Source organism: Dendropsophus ebraccatus, chromosome 5, assembly GCF_027789765.1.
Source record: "Dendropsophus ebraccatus isolate aDenEbr1 chromosome 5, aDenEbr1.pat, whole genome shotgun sequence".
NCBI classification, from domain to species: Eukaryota; Metazoa; Chordata; class Amphibia; order Anura; family Hylidae; genus Dendropsophus; species Dendropsophus ebraccatus.
The window spans coordinates 145,618,924-145,636,709 of record NC_091458.1 but is presented as its reverse complement, the minus strand read 5'-3'; positions in this window follow the sequence as shown (position 1 = coordinate 145,636,709).

Below are 17,786 nucleotides of genomic sequence, written 5' to 3'. Positions count from 1 at the left end.
CTACTACTACTAAGCAATACTACTTTGCATAGTGTACAACAGGGGTTCACAGGGAGCAGTGAAAGTGCCGTGGCCCAGGGTGCAGTGGTGGGCGTTTGGTGTTTTTGTCACTGGTTCACTGTGTTTTTGTCACTTAACCAAACTGGGACTTTACGGTAAATCTTCAGTGCAATACACAAATAGAACAGGACAGTTCGCTGGGCACAGGTGTAGGTGACTGAAGTGCTTGAGGTAGTGACCTTAGAAGTTAGTTGATAAAGGAGATATAGTTGAGCTTGAAAAGAAGTATAGCTTGACTTGAGTCTAGGTGTAAGGCACTGTCTTAGCGGCCTTGTCTAGTGTAGAAGAGTACTTTGCCGGGATTGTGTTGAGAGAAAATATGTAGTGTACATGTGAAGAATACTCATACTCAGGGTTTGAAGCACCATATATAGAGAAGACTGCCTTTCGCCAAACCAGATTGCGATGCCCTGACCCGTGGGGGCCACTCCGCAGTGCAGGTGTTACTAGCAGGCAGGAACCGGGGCAGCTGCAGGGTATAGAGTTGTCACGGTAATGGCACGAGGGTGGCACAGCTGGGGACCGGTCTGCGGTACTATGCGGGACACTGGGCATGCGATTCTTCGCTGTACCTAGTCGGGGCACCAGATAAGGGACACCAATGCCAGGGTTCAGTAACAGCGGTGGTTACAAGTTTATTGTAACTGAGGTAACTGGTAGTAACAGTCTCTTCCGGATGCAACCGGGTATATAGCAGGTTTGAACAGACAGAGCAAAGGTGGTGCTGCATAGGCTGAGGTGAAGCGTGCCGGATGATGGGAGTACTAGTGATAGAGGAATAGTGAGGCTGGGTGGATTATAGTACTTGCGGTGAATATCTCGAGTTGATGAGAAGATAGAGAACAGGAACGACACCCAGATGAGAGGATACTCCAGGCACTTGAGCAGGCGGACAGCCAGGAACTGCTACAGCAGAGCACCGAGTCCACTCTTCTGAAGGTGAAGAGGGACACACACACACGACCGCCTTGCTTGGGAGCAGGGGCCGGAACTGCGCAGCAAGGGGAAGTCACATGGTACCCCTGGCCAAAGCTAGACAGCCATTGGAGGTACCATGGTTACAGGGCACGGTCACGTGATCACCAGCCTTTGCATACCACTGCACATAGTTATGCACACAAGATACACATGAACCTGGGAGTAATAACAGTAAACAGTTGCAGTGCATATAGTTTCCAGGACAGGCATGGCTATAGTAATAAAAGTAAACTTAAAGTGAGAAACAGACAGTCTGTTCTGGGACACTGCAAGATCTTAGAGGGCCAGGTTTGGTAATACGAGCCCGAGGCCTATACAATTGGGTGAAGCTAACTCTTGAACCTTCTCAATGTAGTTGAGCGTGGATAAGAAGGATACGTCAGCTCAGGCACTTTGTCCTACTGCTGATCAGCCTCTTGACTCTTGTAGACTGTCCTGATGAAGTGGAGAGGAATCCCTGAAATAGACAAGGTTGCCCTAGAGGACGGCTATTCCTTCTGTGGGTTTAGCACTGCATCTTGACAATAGAATCTCTTGCCGAAGAAAATCTTCGACTTTTTTTTATCCTGCAGCTGTGCTCTTACAAACTGCAAAAGTGAAAGTTTATTATACAGTGTAAAGATACAGATTTTTACTCTGGCCGATATAACAATGAGAATGTGAGACCATATGACCAAGCAACGTTTCAGTCCAGCCAGGACCTTCTTCAGGTTGGGTGGTCTCTGAAATGCTGTGTGAGAGAGGGGTCTGGTGGAGTGTGTCTCTCTCATAGCATTTCAGAGACCACACAGCCTGAAGAAGGTCCTGGCTGGACCGAAACGTTGCTTGGTCATATGGTCTCACATTCTCATTGTTATATCGGCCATAGTAAAAATCTGTATCTTTACACTGTATAATAAACTCTCACTTTTGCATGATTCAAGAGTGCCACAGCTTTACTAATTTGCTACTGTATACAGTTGAAGAACCTGTTGACCACAGAGCACCTACCCCAGTGGTGAGAGGTGTGCAGCACTGATCCATAGACCTACTGTCACAAACTCGCCGGAAGTAGGTGGGGAACAGAACAAGACAGTGAGCCCTAACCACTAGAACCCACCTTCTGACCCTACCTACTTGCCTCAACGGCCCTAAACGGCCGTGGACAACCACGGTGTCAGTCCCTGTCCTATACCAGGTGATACACAAAACAAGACAGACGAAACAAACACAATAATGCAAAGTCTACGGTCCGGGTCAGCAACGGCGGTCAGCGAGGTACAAAAACGTAAGGCAGAAGAAGAGTCAGAGACAGACAAGGAGGTCAGGGCAGGCAGCAGACAAAGCAGGTTGGAAGATCAAGCAATAGGTCAGGCAACAGAAGTAACAGAACCAGGAGAGCTGAAGCGCTTAGCTGAGTAACACTCAATAGCCAGCAGGGAAATGAAGAGCCTGCTGCTTTTTTATCTGGAATCAGGGACTGGGTCCAGCACTTGATTGGATCAGCCCTGAACCCAGCACCCAGCTCAGCTGGACAGGTCTATAAGGAGTAACCCCTGCACTGCCAGAGTGTAACAGGCAATTCGGGTGTGGCTGGGAGACTAAGACAGCATTCAGACAGGACTGCAAACAAAAAACAACCAGAGGCTCAGCGCTTCCTCGGTCGCCCAGTACGGACCGAGGAGCGCAAAGTCACATTCCTGACAGTACCCCTCCTCTTATGAGGGGCCTCAGGACCCTTATTTAAAGGACCCGGTTTAGAGGGGTTATGGTCATGAAACTTCCGGATGAGACGTGGGGCATGTATATCCTTACTGGCAACCCACGTATTTTCTTCAGGACCATATCCCTTCCACTGGACAAGATATTGGATGGAATTTTGAATTTGACGAGAGTCCAATATCCTGTCCACTTCAAACTCCAGCTCCCCCTGGATGACCAGAGGAGCAGGGAGGACTGAAGGAAGCACAGGATTAACATATTTTTTGAGAAGAGACTTATGAAATACATTGTGAATTCTCATAGACCCAGGTAATCGTAATCTGAATGAAACAGGATTAATGATCTCTGTGATAACGTACGGACCAATGTACTTGAGTGCTAGTTTACCAGAGGGAACCTTCAATTTCAAGTTTTTAGTTGAGAGCCATACCTTTTCTCCTATACCGTAATCTGGGCCAGATATGCGTCTTTTGTTCGCCTGTTTCTTAGCTGTCTCTTGGGCTTTGACCAAGTTCTGAAGAGCTTGGGCCCAAACTGTGCACAGTTTAGAATAAATACCTTCGGCCGAAGGGTTTACGGACTCTGACGCATGTACAGAAGAATATCTGGGATTAAAGCCATAATTACAATAAAATGGCGACATCTTGAGTGACTGATTTTCACGATTATTTAGAGCAAATTCCGCTAAGGATAGAAACTCTCTCCATTTATCTTGGCTCCCTGCAACAAAACACCTCAAAAATTGTTCCAGAGATTGGTTCACCCTTTCTGTCTGGCCATTAGATTGTGGGTGAAAAGCCGACGAAAAGGATAATGAGATGCCCAGCCGACCACAAAATTCTCTCCAAAATCTGGAGACAAATTGTACCCCCCTGTCAGAAACTACATTTTCTGGAACACCATGCAGACGTAAGATATGGTTTATGAACAATGTAGCCAAGGTACGAGCATTAGGGAGCTTACGCAGGGGAATAAGGTGACACATCTTAGAAAATTTGTCAACAACCACCCAAATGACTGTTTTTCCCTTAGAGGGTGGCAAATCGGTAATAAAATCCATAGAAATATGAGTCCAAGGTCTGGTAGGCACCGGAAGGGGATGGAGGAGACCTTCAGGTAGTCTACGCAGAACCTTGGATCTGGCGCAAGTTTCACAGGCGTCGACAAATGATTTGACATCTCTTGCCCATGAAGGCCACCAATAATGCCGTGAGAGTAAGTACTTAGTACCTGCAATTCCCGGGTGACCAGCCAACACAGAATTATGAATCTCCTCCAAAACCTTAAGGCGAAGGTTTGGAGGAACAAACAGTTTAGACTCAGGAGTGTTCCGGGGAGCCAGAGACTGAGATTCCGCAATCCGAGCTGCCAGATCGGGTTGCAAAGTGGCCACCACCACCCCGGGTGACAGGATGGTCTCTGGTTGCTCCCTGGGAACCGTGTCGATGTCAAAGCTGCGCGATAAGGCGTCAGCCTTAACATTTTTAGACCCAGGTCGAAAAGAAATTTCAAAATTAAATCGTGTAAAGAACAAAGCCCATCTGGCCTGACGAGGAGTGAGACGTTTGGCTTTATCCAAATATATCAGATTCTTATGATCTGTTAACACCTTAATTCTATGTTTAGCCCCTTCCAGAAAATGTCTCCATTCATCAAAGGCTAATTTAATGGCCAGAAGTTCTCTGTTACCTATGTCATAGTTGCTTTCGGCTTTGGAGAACTTCCTAGAAAAGTAGGCTATGGGTCTGAGGTTGGTGAGGGTCTCTGAACCTTGTGAGAGAACTGCTCCTACCCCAACCTCAGATGCGTCAACTTCAATGACAAAGGGTTGTTCAAAGTCAGGCTGAGTTAACACAGGAGCTTCAGCAAAACACCTCTTAAGCTTGTCAAATGCCAGGATAGCCTCAGGACTCCAATTAACCAGGTCTGCCCCCTTTTTGGTTAGATCAGTTAATGGTTTAGCAATAACAGAAAAACCCTTGATGAACTTTCTATAGTAATTGGCGAATCCCAGGAACCTTTGTAGGGCCTTAAGGCTGCTGGGTCGCTCCCAATTTTCAATGGCTGTCACTTTAAGGGGGTCCATACAAAATGAGTTGGAGGTGATCTTATACCCTAAGAATGAGACCTCCTGTATCCCAAACTGGCATTTTGACAGCTTGGCGCAGAGGTGATTTTGCCTTAGCAATTCTAACACAGTACGAACATGCTGAACATGAGAGCACCAATCAGGAGAAAATATCAAAATATCATCTAGATATACCACCAAAAAACGACCCAGATGTTCACGGAACACGTCATTAACAAAATGTTGGAAGACTGCCGGAGCATTACATAATCCAAAGGGCATAACGAGGTATTCGAAATGTCCCTCAGGAGTATTAAAGGCAGTCTTCCACTCGTCTCCCTCCTTTACTCTTATCAGGTTGTATGCTCCCCGCAAATCAATCTTAGAGAACCATTTGGCTCCCACAATTTGGTTAAACAAGTCTGGAATGAGAGGCAGAGGGTGTTGATTTTTCACAGTGATCTTATTCAATTCTCGATAATCAATACAGGGGCGTAGACCACCATCTTTTTTACCCACAAAAAAGAATCCCGCCCCCATGGGAGAAGAGGAGGGACGGATGTGACCTTTACGCAAGCTATCCTTGATATAATCTCGCATAGCCTCTCTTTCTGGACAGGACAAATTAAATATTCTACCCTTAGGGTACTTAGACCCTGGTATCAAGTCAATAGTGCAATCATAGGGACGATGGGGAGGTAATCCATCCACCGATCTCTCATCAAACACATCAGCATAATCAAGCAGAAACTCCGGAATCTCCCCATCATCAGAAGAACATTCAGCAAGCGACAAAGAAATACAATGAGGAGCACACTCTGGTCCCCATCGAACCAGTTCCCTGTTGGGCCAGTCAAACACGGGGTTATGCTGGTCCAACCAGGGTAACCCCAGAATAATATCAGCAGACAAATTTTCCATAAGCAAAAAGTCAAGCTTTTCAAAATGAACTGATCCCACCTTTACCTCAAGATGGGGGGTAATGTAGCGTATATTACCCTGAGCAAAAGGGGCAGAGTCCGCTCCAGTCACATTCAACGGACATTTAAGCTGAAGTGGACATGCCCCCAGACCAGACCAGAAAACAGTATTAATAAAGTTAGCAGAAGCCCCAGAGTCAACCTGGGCATATCCCGAGATAAATTTATCTCCCAAAGTCAAAGAAATAGGCAACAACAACTTCTTTTTCTTGTCGAAGGTTACCTGTGCACCTGAATGATCCCCTCGATAATCATTCAGGCGCTGAAGTTTTCCGGCGGTGAACCAGGTCTAGCGGTACATTGTCGTACTTGATGCCCCGCTTTGCCACAGTAGAGACACAGATGGTTCTGGAGGCGATATGCACGTCTGGCCTTGGCGTCAGTTGACCCGATCTGCATAGGTTCGTCTTGCGGAGGGGACACAGGAGAGGAAGAAGAAGGTTTAGAAGGTAAGGTCAAAGGACATGAACCAGAAGGGAATTTAGACGTTTCTCTCTCTTTGCGTCTGTCCCGCATACGCCTATCTACCCGTATGGCTAAGGTCATAGTTTCCTCCAGAGTCTCAGGATTAGGATAGGCTACTAACAAGTCCTTCAGTTGGTCAGACAAGCCCGCACGAAACTGGAAACGCAGAGCTGGGTCATTCCAAGTAGAGGGTACACACCACTGCCTAAAGTCAGCACAGTATTCTTCCACTGGTCTCTTACCCTGTCTGAGTGTCGTCAATTGGCGCTCTGCCTCTGCTGCTCGGTCTGGGTCATCATACAGAAGGCCCAAGGCTGAAAAAAATCTGTCAACGGTCATTAAATCAGGGGAGTCAGAAGGTAGTGAGAATGCCCATTCTTGGGGTGGGCCCTGCAGGAGGGACATAATAATGCCCACCCTCTGGGTCTCATCTCCGGAGGAGCGGGGACGTAGCCGAAAAAATAATCTGCACCCCTCCCGAAAGGTCCGGAAATTTTTCCTGTCCCCCTTAAATTTCTCAGGGAGCTGCACTGGGGGTTCAGGTCCTGCGGGGGGGTCAGACACATCTGCCTGGGCAAGGACTCTTGTTCCTGCACACGCTCAGCAAGGGTCTGAACCAACGTATTCAGACCCTGCATCTGGGTCACCAGGGTGTTCATAGGGTCCATGATGCAGGTGACCCAAAAATCTTCTTTCTGGCTGGCTATTCTGTCACAAACTCGCCGGACGTAGGTGGGGAACAGAACAAGACAGTGAGCCCTAACCACTAGAACCCACCTTCTGACCCTACCTACTTGCCTCAACGGCCCTAAACGGCCGTGGACAACCACGGTGTCAGTCCCTGTCCTATACCAGGTGATACACAAAACAAGACAGACGAAACAAACACAATAATGCAAAGTCTACGGTCCGGGTCAGCAACGGCGGTCAGCGAGGTACAAAAACGTAAGGCAGAAGAAGAGTCAGAGACAGACAAGGAGGTCAGGGCAGGCAGCAGACAAAGCAGGTTGGAAGATCAAGCAATAGGTCAGGCAACAGAAGTAACAGAACCAGGAGAGCTGAAGCGCTTAGCTGAGTAACACTCAATAGCCAGCAGGGAAATGAAGAGCCTGCTGCTTTTTTATCTGGAATCAGGGACTGGGTCCAGCACTTGATTGGATCAGCCCTGAACCCAGCACCCAGCTCAGCTGGACAGGTCTATAAGGAGTAACCCCTGCACTGCCAGAGTGTAACAGGCAATGCGGGTGTGGCTGGGAGACTAAGACAGCATTCAGACAGGACTGCAAACAAAAAACAACCAGAGGCTCAGCGCTTCCTCGGTCGCCCAGTACGGACCGAGGAGCGCAAAGTCACATTCCTGACACCTACCCCAAGTGGTGAAAGGGCTAAAGGCACCCATCATCCCATGGTGTGACATCTGATAAAGTTACCTTTACCCAGGTGACATAAAAATAAGTACTGCAGGCCGGGAGTAGCCAAGTGGGGCAATGGTAATGTAAGTCGCCTGTCCTGCCACTATTATCAGCTGCAGCTGGGCCCCTAAGAGTGGCTCTGCCCCCTGACTTTTCCCAAGCAGTAATGACCGTAGAGCAAAGGAATATCCCTCTTCTTCCTAGGGGTAAGTAAAGTATAAGTCACTGATATATTTTTTAAGGGAGCTACTTATCTCCTCGTGTAATAGAGCGAGCGATCATCAGATGAGCTGGTAAACGTTGTTTTTTTTCTATGGAGGAATAAGCTTTATTTCACTTTGAAGAATGAGCCCAGTGAGTGCTGTTATTTTCTGTGTTGCTGATATCACTGAGCTTAAGCTGGCGATACACATGGAACAATTGGTGCGATCAGTCATCCATGAGATCATTCCTATGAGCAGTCCTACAGGCAACATATAAGACTAAGGGGGAGATATATCAAACTTGGTGTAAAGTGAAAGTGACTTAGTTGCCCCTGGCAACCAATCAGATTCCACCTTTCATTTTCCAAAGAGTCTGTGAGGAATGAAAGGTGGAATCTGATTGGTTGCTAGGGGCAACTGAGCCAGTTTTACTTTACACCATGTTTGATAAATCTCCCCCTAAGAGTCCTTTTACAAAGCCCGACATGAAACCGTGCAAAGACGCAAATGAGTACCAATCAGCAAGATCAGTGCTTGTTTGCCGTGCCTTTACACAGAACAACTAATTTAGAGGCTGGGCTGCATGAAAAATCCCTGTATTATTCATTGGTCGTGGAGACTGACAGCACAGATGTGTATATATACGTGCTGTCAGTTTCCAGATCCCAAGCAGTGCATACTTACCTTCTGCGCTGCTTCGGAAGCCTGAAGATACAGCAGTGGCCAGATGCCGGATCACAAGCAGTGCAGAAGGTAAGTATGCATTGCTTGTGATCAGTTTCCCTTTGCTATCAGCCACACATCTCTTCACACTGGAAGATGTGCGGCCAATAACAATAAGCCTGACGAAAAATGCAATCAGCCAAAGATTCAGTGTCTTCTCGGTTCTCAGCTGATCTATGTCACTTTTACATGGGCCAATTATTGGCCGAAGAAGCGTTTCTGGCAACTCTCCTGGACCATAATCGGCCCTTGTAAATGTTCCTTAAAGGGGTTATCCAGCGCTACAAAAACATGGCCATTTTTCCCCCACTCTTGTCTCCAGGTCAGGTGTGGTTTGCAATTAAGCTCCATTTACTTCAATGGAACTTGAAGTTAATGGAGCTTAAACCCCACAAGAGTGTTGCAAAAGTTACCATGTTTTTGTAGCACTGGATATCCCCTTTAAACTGCCAGATCACTGATGTTTTTTTATTTATTTATTTATTTATTGTATTGTTTATTGGTTACATGGTTCCTTGTTAACACATGTCCCTGAATTTGCGAGTTCATGTTTTTATAGTACACATTTTGGCTCACATATGTAAGTGAGTGAAGAGGGGCATAACCACAAAAGGCAGAATATGCCACAGCATGGGCTCCTCTTCTCTCCTCACACACACACATACAGGAAGGGAGGGAGGGAGGGGGTGGGGCAAGAGGGGGTTCTATAATCCCAGTCTGGCCCCGACTACTACTTCTTACAGGGCCCTGAAACATGTCGGGACTGCAATCACTGAAATCAGAAAAGCAATGGCTGGAAAGCCTGCATGTAGCCTAAAACTAGAATAGAGCTGCATCTATTTTACACTGATAACTGTTGTGTGTCACAGCTGTACAATGTGACATGATACACAGGGACTCATGCCGTGCGCGATCTCACATTTTATTTGTCTTTTTAACACTAGTTTCCCCACTGCAGATAGCGCTTAGCATTGCTCATGCTCTTTTCCTGCAGATCTCTTATGCTTCTCTGCTTTTCTTTTACCCATTCTCTTAATGCCTTGTGCCCAGGTTGTTCCTTCAGCATTTTTTTCTTTTATTATTCTCTTAGTTTTCATTCTGCCCCTGCTGTATGTCCTTTTCAGTCCGAGGCTGGGCACAGCTGCTTGGCACAAGGGCATCAGAGGTTCAGCCTCCAGAAACATTGAAAGGATGTGCCTACAAGGAGCCTGGGCACAGCTGGAGCACACAGCATGAGTCAAGAGACGAGGAGTAAAGCGGGCTCTGTTGAAATGCTAAGTCCAATTATGTTATTTTATATCAGTGCATGAAAAAATACACCAGACAAATCTAAATTCTATGTGAACTATATAAAAAAAAAGTTTAGCCATAGTTTAAAATATAAATAGTTTGTATAGATAGATACATAGATAGATATATAATTACCAATATGCAGATCTTGCAAACATGGTGTTCGCACACAGCCTTAAAGGGGAACTCCAGGTAGAGGTTAAAAAAATGAGACTTCTGCAGAAGCATAACGCATTACTTACATATCTATTCCATTTTTGAAACTACCAAAAATCCATTTGTTTGGGGGGGGGGGGGGGGGGGGGGAGTGTTCCGTTTTGTGTTTCTGCACTTCCTGGTTTATCAGTTGTAAACAGTACTACAGGTTCCAGAATGCAATGCTTTCCCTCAGCTGTTCCATCACAGCCCCCCACCCTGCCTATTCCCCGCCCAAATCTGTTTCAGAACATCTAGGCTGTGTTCACACATTGTAGTTTCATTGTGTTACTGAATTATTTGCAGTAATTTATGATTTCATTGTGGTCCCACACAGCACAGTTACTACCTGTAACACCACACAGCACGCTGTATTCTCTACCTGTAACACCACACAGCACGCTGTATTCTCTACCTGTAACACCACACAACACACTGTATTCTCTACCTGTAACACCACACAGCACGCTGTAGTCTCTACCTGTAACACCACACAGCACGCTGTATTCTCTACCTGTAACACCACACAGCACGCTGTATTCTCTACCTGTAACGCCACACAGCACATTGTATTCTCTACCTATAACACCACACAGCACACTGTATTCTCTACCTGTAACACCGCACAGCACACTGTATTCTCTACCTGTAACACCACACAGCACACTGTATCCTCTACCTGTAACACCACACAGCACGCTGTATTCTCTACCTGTAACACCACACAGCACGCTGTATTCTCTACCTGTAACACCACACAGCACGCTGTATTCTCTACCTGTAACACCACACAGCACGCTGTATTCTCTACCTGTAACACCACACAGCACCCTGTAGTCTCTACCTGTAACACCACACAGAACACTGTATTCTCTACCTGTAACACCACACAGCACGCTGTAGTCTCTACCTGTAACACCACACAGCACGCTGTATTCTCTACCTGTAACACCACACAGCACCCTGTAGTCTCTACCTGTAACACCACACAGCACGCTGTATTCTCTACCTGTAACACCACACAACACACTGTATTCTCTAACACCACACAGCACACTGTATTCTCTACCTGTAACACCACACAGCACACTGTATTCACTACCTGTAACACCATACAGCACGCTGTATTCTCTTTCTGTAACACTACACAGCACGCTGTATTTCTCTAACTGTAACACCACACAGCATGCTGTATTCTCTACCTGTAACACCACACAGCACGCTGTAGTCTCTACCTGTAACACCACACAGCACGCTGTAGTCTCTACCTGTAACACCACACAGCACGCTGTATTCTCTACCTGTAACACCACACAGCTAGCTGTATTCTCTGCCTGTAACACCACACAGCACGCTGTACTCTCTACCTGTAACACCACACAGCACGCTGTACTCTCTACCTGTAACACCACACAGCACGCTGTATTCTCTACCTGTAACACCACACAGCACGCTGTATTCTCTGCCTGTAACACCACACAGCACACTGTACTGTCTACCTGTAACACCACACAGCACGCTGTACTCTCTACCTGTAACACCACACAGCACGCTGTACTCTCTACCTTTTACGCTGATATTGGAATAAAGTAAAGAACTTTTTGATTTTTTTTTCTTTTTATTTCCACGCACATATTATGAACAAGCATCTTTTATCTTTTAAACTTGAGCCCCACAATAAGGCTCTGATTCTCTCTGCTGTTTAGCATCATTTACTTGTGTTACTGCATCATTTTTGTGAATACGCTGCAGTACTGCAATGACACTCCAACATGTGTGAACACAGCCCTTATTTCACTGCATACTTCTGCCCAAGTAGAGAAATCAGTGCAACACCTGCACCTGGGACATCTCACCCTGCCCCCTGACTGCATCATCAGCCTGATCTCAGCAAACACACACAATGTGAGACAGAAGCATGGAAGATTTGTCTCCTAAGGTGGGAGAGCAGAAGGAGCAGGAAACAATGTGGATTTGCACAGGGGCCATTTTTTTCACTTCCTGGATTTCTATCAGCTACCAATGTGGCAGGAACGTACAGATAAGGTAATACATTGCATAGACATAATATATATAACTTTTAATGTACTTTTAATAGAAAACAAGTTTTTCTTATCCGGAGTTCCCCTTTAACACTTACCCCTTCCTTCTCTTGTTTCTATGGTGTGGCATCTTCCTCTGCACTACAGCCTCTAGTGATCATTTAAAGGGGTTATCCAGCGTGGGGGCTATTTTTAGATGTGGCTGAAAAAAAAGATGTCCACTCACCTCCCCGGTTCCAGCGGCGGGTCCCGCATCGCGCCGCTCCGGTGCCCGGCCGCTTCCGGGTGTCTGACGCGGGCCCAAGACGTGACGTCTCAGGTCCACTCAGCCACTCAGTGAATGAGGCGGGATCCCGCTGGAAACAGGGCGGTGAGTGGACGTCTATTTTTTCAGCCACCTCCTCCCCGGCCACATCTAAAAATAGCCCCCACGCTGGATAACCCCTTTAATGGTCACTAGAGGCTGCAGAACAGAGAAATATGGTGGGCCATAGAGCCAGGAGAAAGTATAGGTAAATGTTATGATCTCTACAGTAAGCAGCTAAATGTATAGATCGCTGCTCACCATCTGGCCCCCAAGGAGTTAAGTTGCAATGCTTTGAATTGAGTTGTCTTATGATCAGAATAATAAGAGAGCCCCAGAAGGTGTGTATAGCGGCCATCAGTGTCCGTGCCTAATAGAACCCTATTGGTCAGGAAATCTGTCCGGATTTCCTGATAACAAATCCAAATACATTTTTGTGATGTGTGCATGGGGTCTAAATAGTTGCAAGTTAAATTTACGTACGAGGTAGCCAAGATGATTGTCTATAAAAGACGGCTCAAAGCTGTACTGAATGGTGAGCTATGGGGTCTGAAAGTCAAAAGTTCCAAAAAATTTTCCCTTTCGCTGGTCAGTGTACATATTCATTATGGGTCATCAACTAGTTGGTCAACACAGCGCAGCCCAATTCTACGTTGTCCCTAGTCAAGGCACCAATGATGAGACCAATGCCAGGGTTCGGAAACAACGGTAGTTGTATGTTTATTTGAACGGCAACTCTAGTAGCAACAGCCTCTGGATGCAACCAGGAATAATCAACTTGGCATAAGACAGAATTAGTCATAACTATAGAGATGGGTGATGTTGCAATAGGCCGTGATCTGTAAGTTTTCCTTTTGTTAGGAAGAATCTTTACTGAGGGTGGGAGTAGTAGTTCCCTTGAGATACTAATGCTGGGTATAGTAATTATGAGAATACTTGCAGTTAGCGATGATGAAGAGAATATAGAGAGTTGACCGATGAACCCACATCTTGAAGTAGATAGGAGTTTTGGAGAATACAGCAGGTCTTGACTGGACCGGAATAGGTATATAAATATATCTGACAGAGGAGTGGTAGCGAAGCGTCCACACCACGAGGCTGGTGGTACCAGACCTTCTCTTTACAGGACAGCGAGGAAGCGACCTTCTCTCTTGAAGACTAGAGAGAGGAACTAACTGAACCCCAAGCCAAAAGCTCGATGGCTATTGGAGTTACTATGGCAGCCGGGGAATCACGTGATACTAGGCCTCTTGCTTCACCACACCACATGACTAACAAATAAGCAAATCGATATACATGAGCAGTATTATGACAGAATAAGATGCAATACCAGACTTAAACACTGGGGGCAACATAAAACGAGCTTTTGCAGTGTCTATTACACTTTTCAGCACTTAAACAGAATACTCTTATAAAGAAAAGAACCTACATGCTGGGACACTTAAATCAGCTACCAGGGGCATCACTGGAGGTTATCATCAGCTACCAGGGGCATCATTGGGGGCTTATTAGGACCACCAGGGGCATCACTGGGGGTTAACTCTTGCTACCTGGCATCACTAAGGATTCACATCAGGTACTAGAGGCATCACAGAGGGTTACTACAATAGCAGGGGCATAAGGGGAACAATACCCTTGCCTCGGGTGCTGCAAACCCACACTACAAACTGCCGCGCACAGTATGCAGCCCTCTGATGATTTTATTAATGCGCGATCAGCCCTTTGACAGGGAAAAGGTTTGCCACCCCTGCACTAGAGCTTCTGAGTATTTGAAAGTTGAGCTGATAGGTTGCTATGGGTTACACATAACTATGGGCCATCCTTTGTTGTATTACTTACTATGGGGTCATAGCGGCCTTTGGATGAGACATTATTACAAGAACCAGTGGCGTAGCTATAGGGGTCGCCGGGGTCGCCATGGCGACCGGGCCCCTACGCTAGGGGGGCCCGCACGGCCCCCCTTGCCACTTGTGACAGTGTCACTTTAAGCATCCCGAGAAACTGCGGCTGCGCAGCTTCTCGGGATGCACAGATCGCTTTGATGTTCCGCCCGCACAGTGAGCGGGCGGAACATTAAAGCGATCAGAATACAGGAGAAGGACCTGTCAGCGTCCTCCTCCTGTATTCTCTCCCATAGGCTGCCGGCACTTCATACCAGCAGCCTATGGGAGGCCGGGACGTGACCTCTCTGGCAGGCGTGAGGATGTGACGTCATCACGTCTGCCGGAAGTCCCGTCCCTGCGGCTCGCAAGATGGAGCCCGAAGAGGAGGAGGAGAGCTGCTGCCTGCAGCTACACAGCGCTGATTAGGTGAGTAGGATGTTTGTTTTTTTAGGGGCACCTCTGGGGGCATTATTAGTATATGGGGGCACCTCTGAGGGCATTATTAGTTCTTGGGGGCACCTCTGGGGGCATTATTATTGTATGGGGGCACCTCTGGGGGCATTATTATTGCATGGGGGCACCTCTGGGGGCATTATTATTGTATGGGGGCACCTCTGGGGGCACTATTAGTTCTTGGGGGCACCTCTGGGGGCATCATTATTGTATGGGGGCACCTCTGGGGGCATTATTAGTATATGGGGGCACCTCTGGGGGCATTATTAGTTCATGGGGGCAACTCTGTGGGCGTTATTAGTTCATGGGGGCCACCTCTGGGGCATTATTAGCTCATGGGGGCACCTCTGGGGGCATTATTAGCTCATGGGGGCACCTCTGGGGGCATTATTAGCTCATGAGGGCACCTCTGGGGCCATTATTTGTTCATGGGGGCACCTCTGGGGGCATTATTATTGTATGGGGGCACCTCTGGGGGCATTATTAGCTCATGGGGGCACAGCAGGGGATCCTACATACAGGGGGCATCCCACATTCCTACTCACTTTACTGCACATAACACCACACAGCGCAGTTACTATGGGAGCCTACAGGAGGGAGGAAGGGAAGGAAGTTGCTAGAAATGTGCGGAGCCTAAATTGTTTGTCTCGCAGGTTCTAAGGGGATGAAACGTATCTGGAAGGAATCATCATGGAGGTCTGGGCTGGATGAAGAGGAAAAGGGAAAGTGACGCCTCAGATCAAAGAAGACATCACCGGTGAGTCACTGTATGACGGTTTTCTTATTTTGTAGAACATCATTTAGTAGGGGTGCCCCGAGGTGGAAAAGGTTGGGAAGCACTGCGCTAATCTGTCCCGCTGCGCCCGCTGGCACATGCTGTCATCTGATTGGGCCTCTTACCTAATCAGATGACAGCAAGTACCAGCGCCCCCTCCTCCAGACATCTGCCTTGGCGGCCCAAGCTGTGTCCTATGGCCGTATCTTTACCGCGTTGAGCTCCAGCTTGTGCTGCATCTACATTATCTGTACTCAGAGATATCACTGTGTTATCTGTGGTGTTACATAGGACTGCAGGGGACATCTACTACATTATCTGTACTCAGAGATATCACTGCGTTATCTGTGGTGTTACATAGGACTGCAGGTGACATCTACATTATCTGTACTCAGAGATACCACTGTGTTATCTGTGGTGTTACATAGGACTGCAGGTGACTACTACATTATCTGTACTCAGAGGGATATCACTGTTATCTGTGGTGTTACATAGGACTGCAGGTGATATCAGGTGACTTCTCCAGGTTGCAGAAGTTCAAACTTCATCATGCCCTGCTGACAGTTTATAATGGGAGTTGTAGTTTTGCAGCATGTGGCTCTTCAGGTTGCAGCACTACAACCCCCATCGTTTCCAACTGGCAGTTCATGATGAGAGTTGTAGTTTTTCAGCTGTAGAGTCAAAGATTGGAATACAATGATTAGACAATGACACAGTACAGTCCATTAATTATAGAGGGCAGTAGTGCAGTACATGAGGTGGAGGCAGTGACAGGGCATTAGAACATGGTGGCACATTAGAGTAATTGGATATAAAGTTAGATAGGACTTTGCCTGATCGGGGTGAGATGGGGGGGCCCCAAGCTAAAATTTTGCACCAGGGCCCATCAGCCTTTAGCTACGCCCCTGACAAGAACTGTATGTCAGGAGATTCATGAAATGAGTTTCCATGGCTAAGCAGCTGTACAAAGACCTAGGATCATCCTACGCAGTATTAGTCATTGGTTGTAGCGGTGTAAAGCACAACAACCCTGAACTCTCATGTAGTGGCAATGCATCCTCTGCAGTGATGAACCACACTTCTATTTAGCGGTCTTATTGATGAATCTGGGTTTGAAGAACACTACCTACCAAAATGAAACCTCCGAAATTATTCTAGTCTATGGAGACGGCAGAGGAGGAGTTAAAGAGGTAGCTAGTGCAGGAACATATAGAATCTATACTTACCCGCCCCCATAGCACTGTATTACCACTCTCCTTCCTGCAACATCACAACCAGCCTGCACTGTAGTTTTTTATTTCGGCAGACTTCTTCTTTTAGGGTATGTGCACACTAAGGAATTCAGACGGAACCTCCGTCGTGGAATTTCCAGCTCACGCCCGCTGCAATCCGCAAATGGGCGCAAGCTGGGAATTCCGCGACGGCGGTTCCGTCTGAATTCCTCAGTGTGCACATACCCTAAAAGAAGTCTGGCGACTTCTACAGTGCAGGCGGGTCGTGATGTGACTCCATTCTATGCACGGGTGGATTCCGCCCTCCTTCCAAAGAAAGATCAAGGGACGGATTACTCGACAGAATTTCCGCTATAATCCTCGTGTGCACATACCCTAAAGGGGTTGTGCCATTGAGAAAACTAGATCTAAACTGATGCATCATATTGTTCTACAAGAACCTGAAAGTGTGGATTTTGGCCTTAGGGTGCCTTCACACGTAACGGATCCGCAGTGGATTTCACGCTGCGAATTCGCAGCGAAATCCGCTGCGGATCCAGTGTCGTTCAACTCTATTGACAATATATACGTATGTAAATTAACCTCCCGGCGGCCAGAGCGTACTGACAGAGGCACCCATCATCCAGCACAAATGGATCGTGCAGGCTCCGCACTGCTGTGCCGCTGCTGCGGCTGCGTACGGCTCGGGACTGTACGCCCCCCCCACCGAAGCAAGCTGGAGCGGTGTGCGCAGCGTCCAAAGCAGTGAGCAGAGAGCCGTGCCCGGCAGCAGCACAGCGGAGGGGAGCCTGCACAATCGGTCTGTGCAGGAGGATGGGTGCCTCTGTCAGTACGCTCCGGCCGCTGTTAGTGTTACGGTCCAGCCGCCGGGGGGCTAATTGACATACTCGCAGAGGGATGTCAATCTCGTTGCGAGTATGTATTGACAAGAGAGTTGAATGACACTGGATCCGCAGCTGATCTGTTACATGTGAAGGCACCCTTAGGGTGCGTTCACACCTACAGAATCTGCAGCAGGCCTG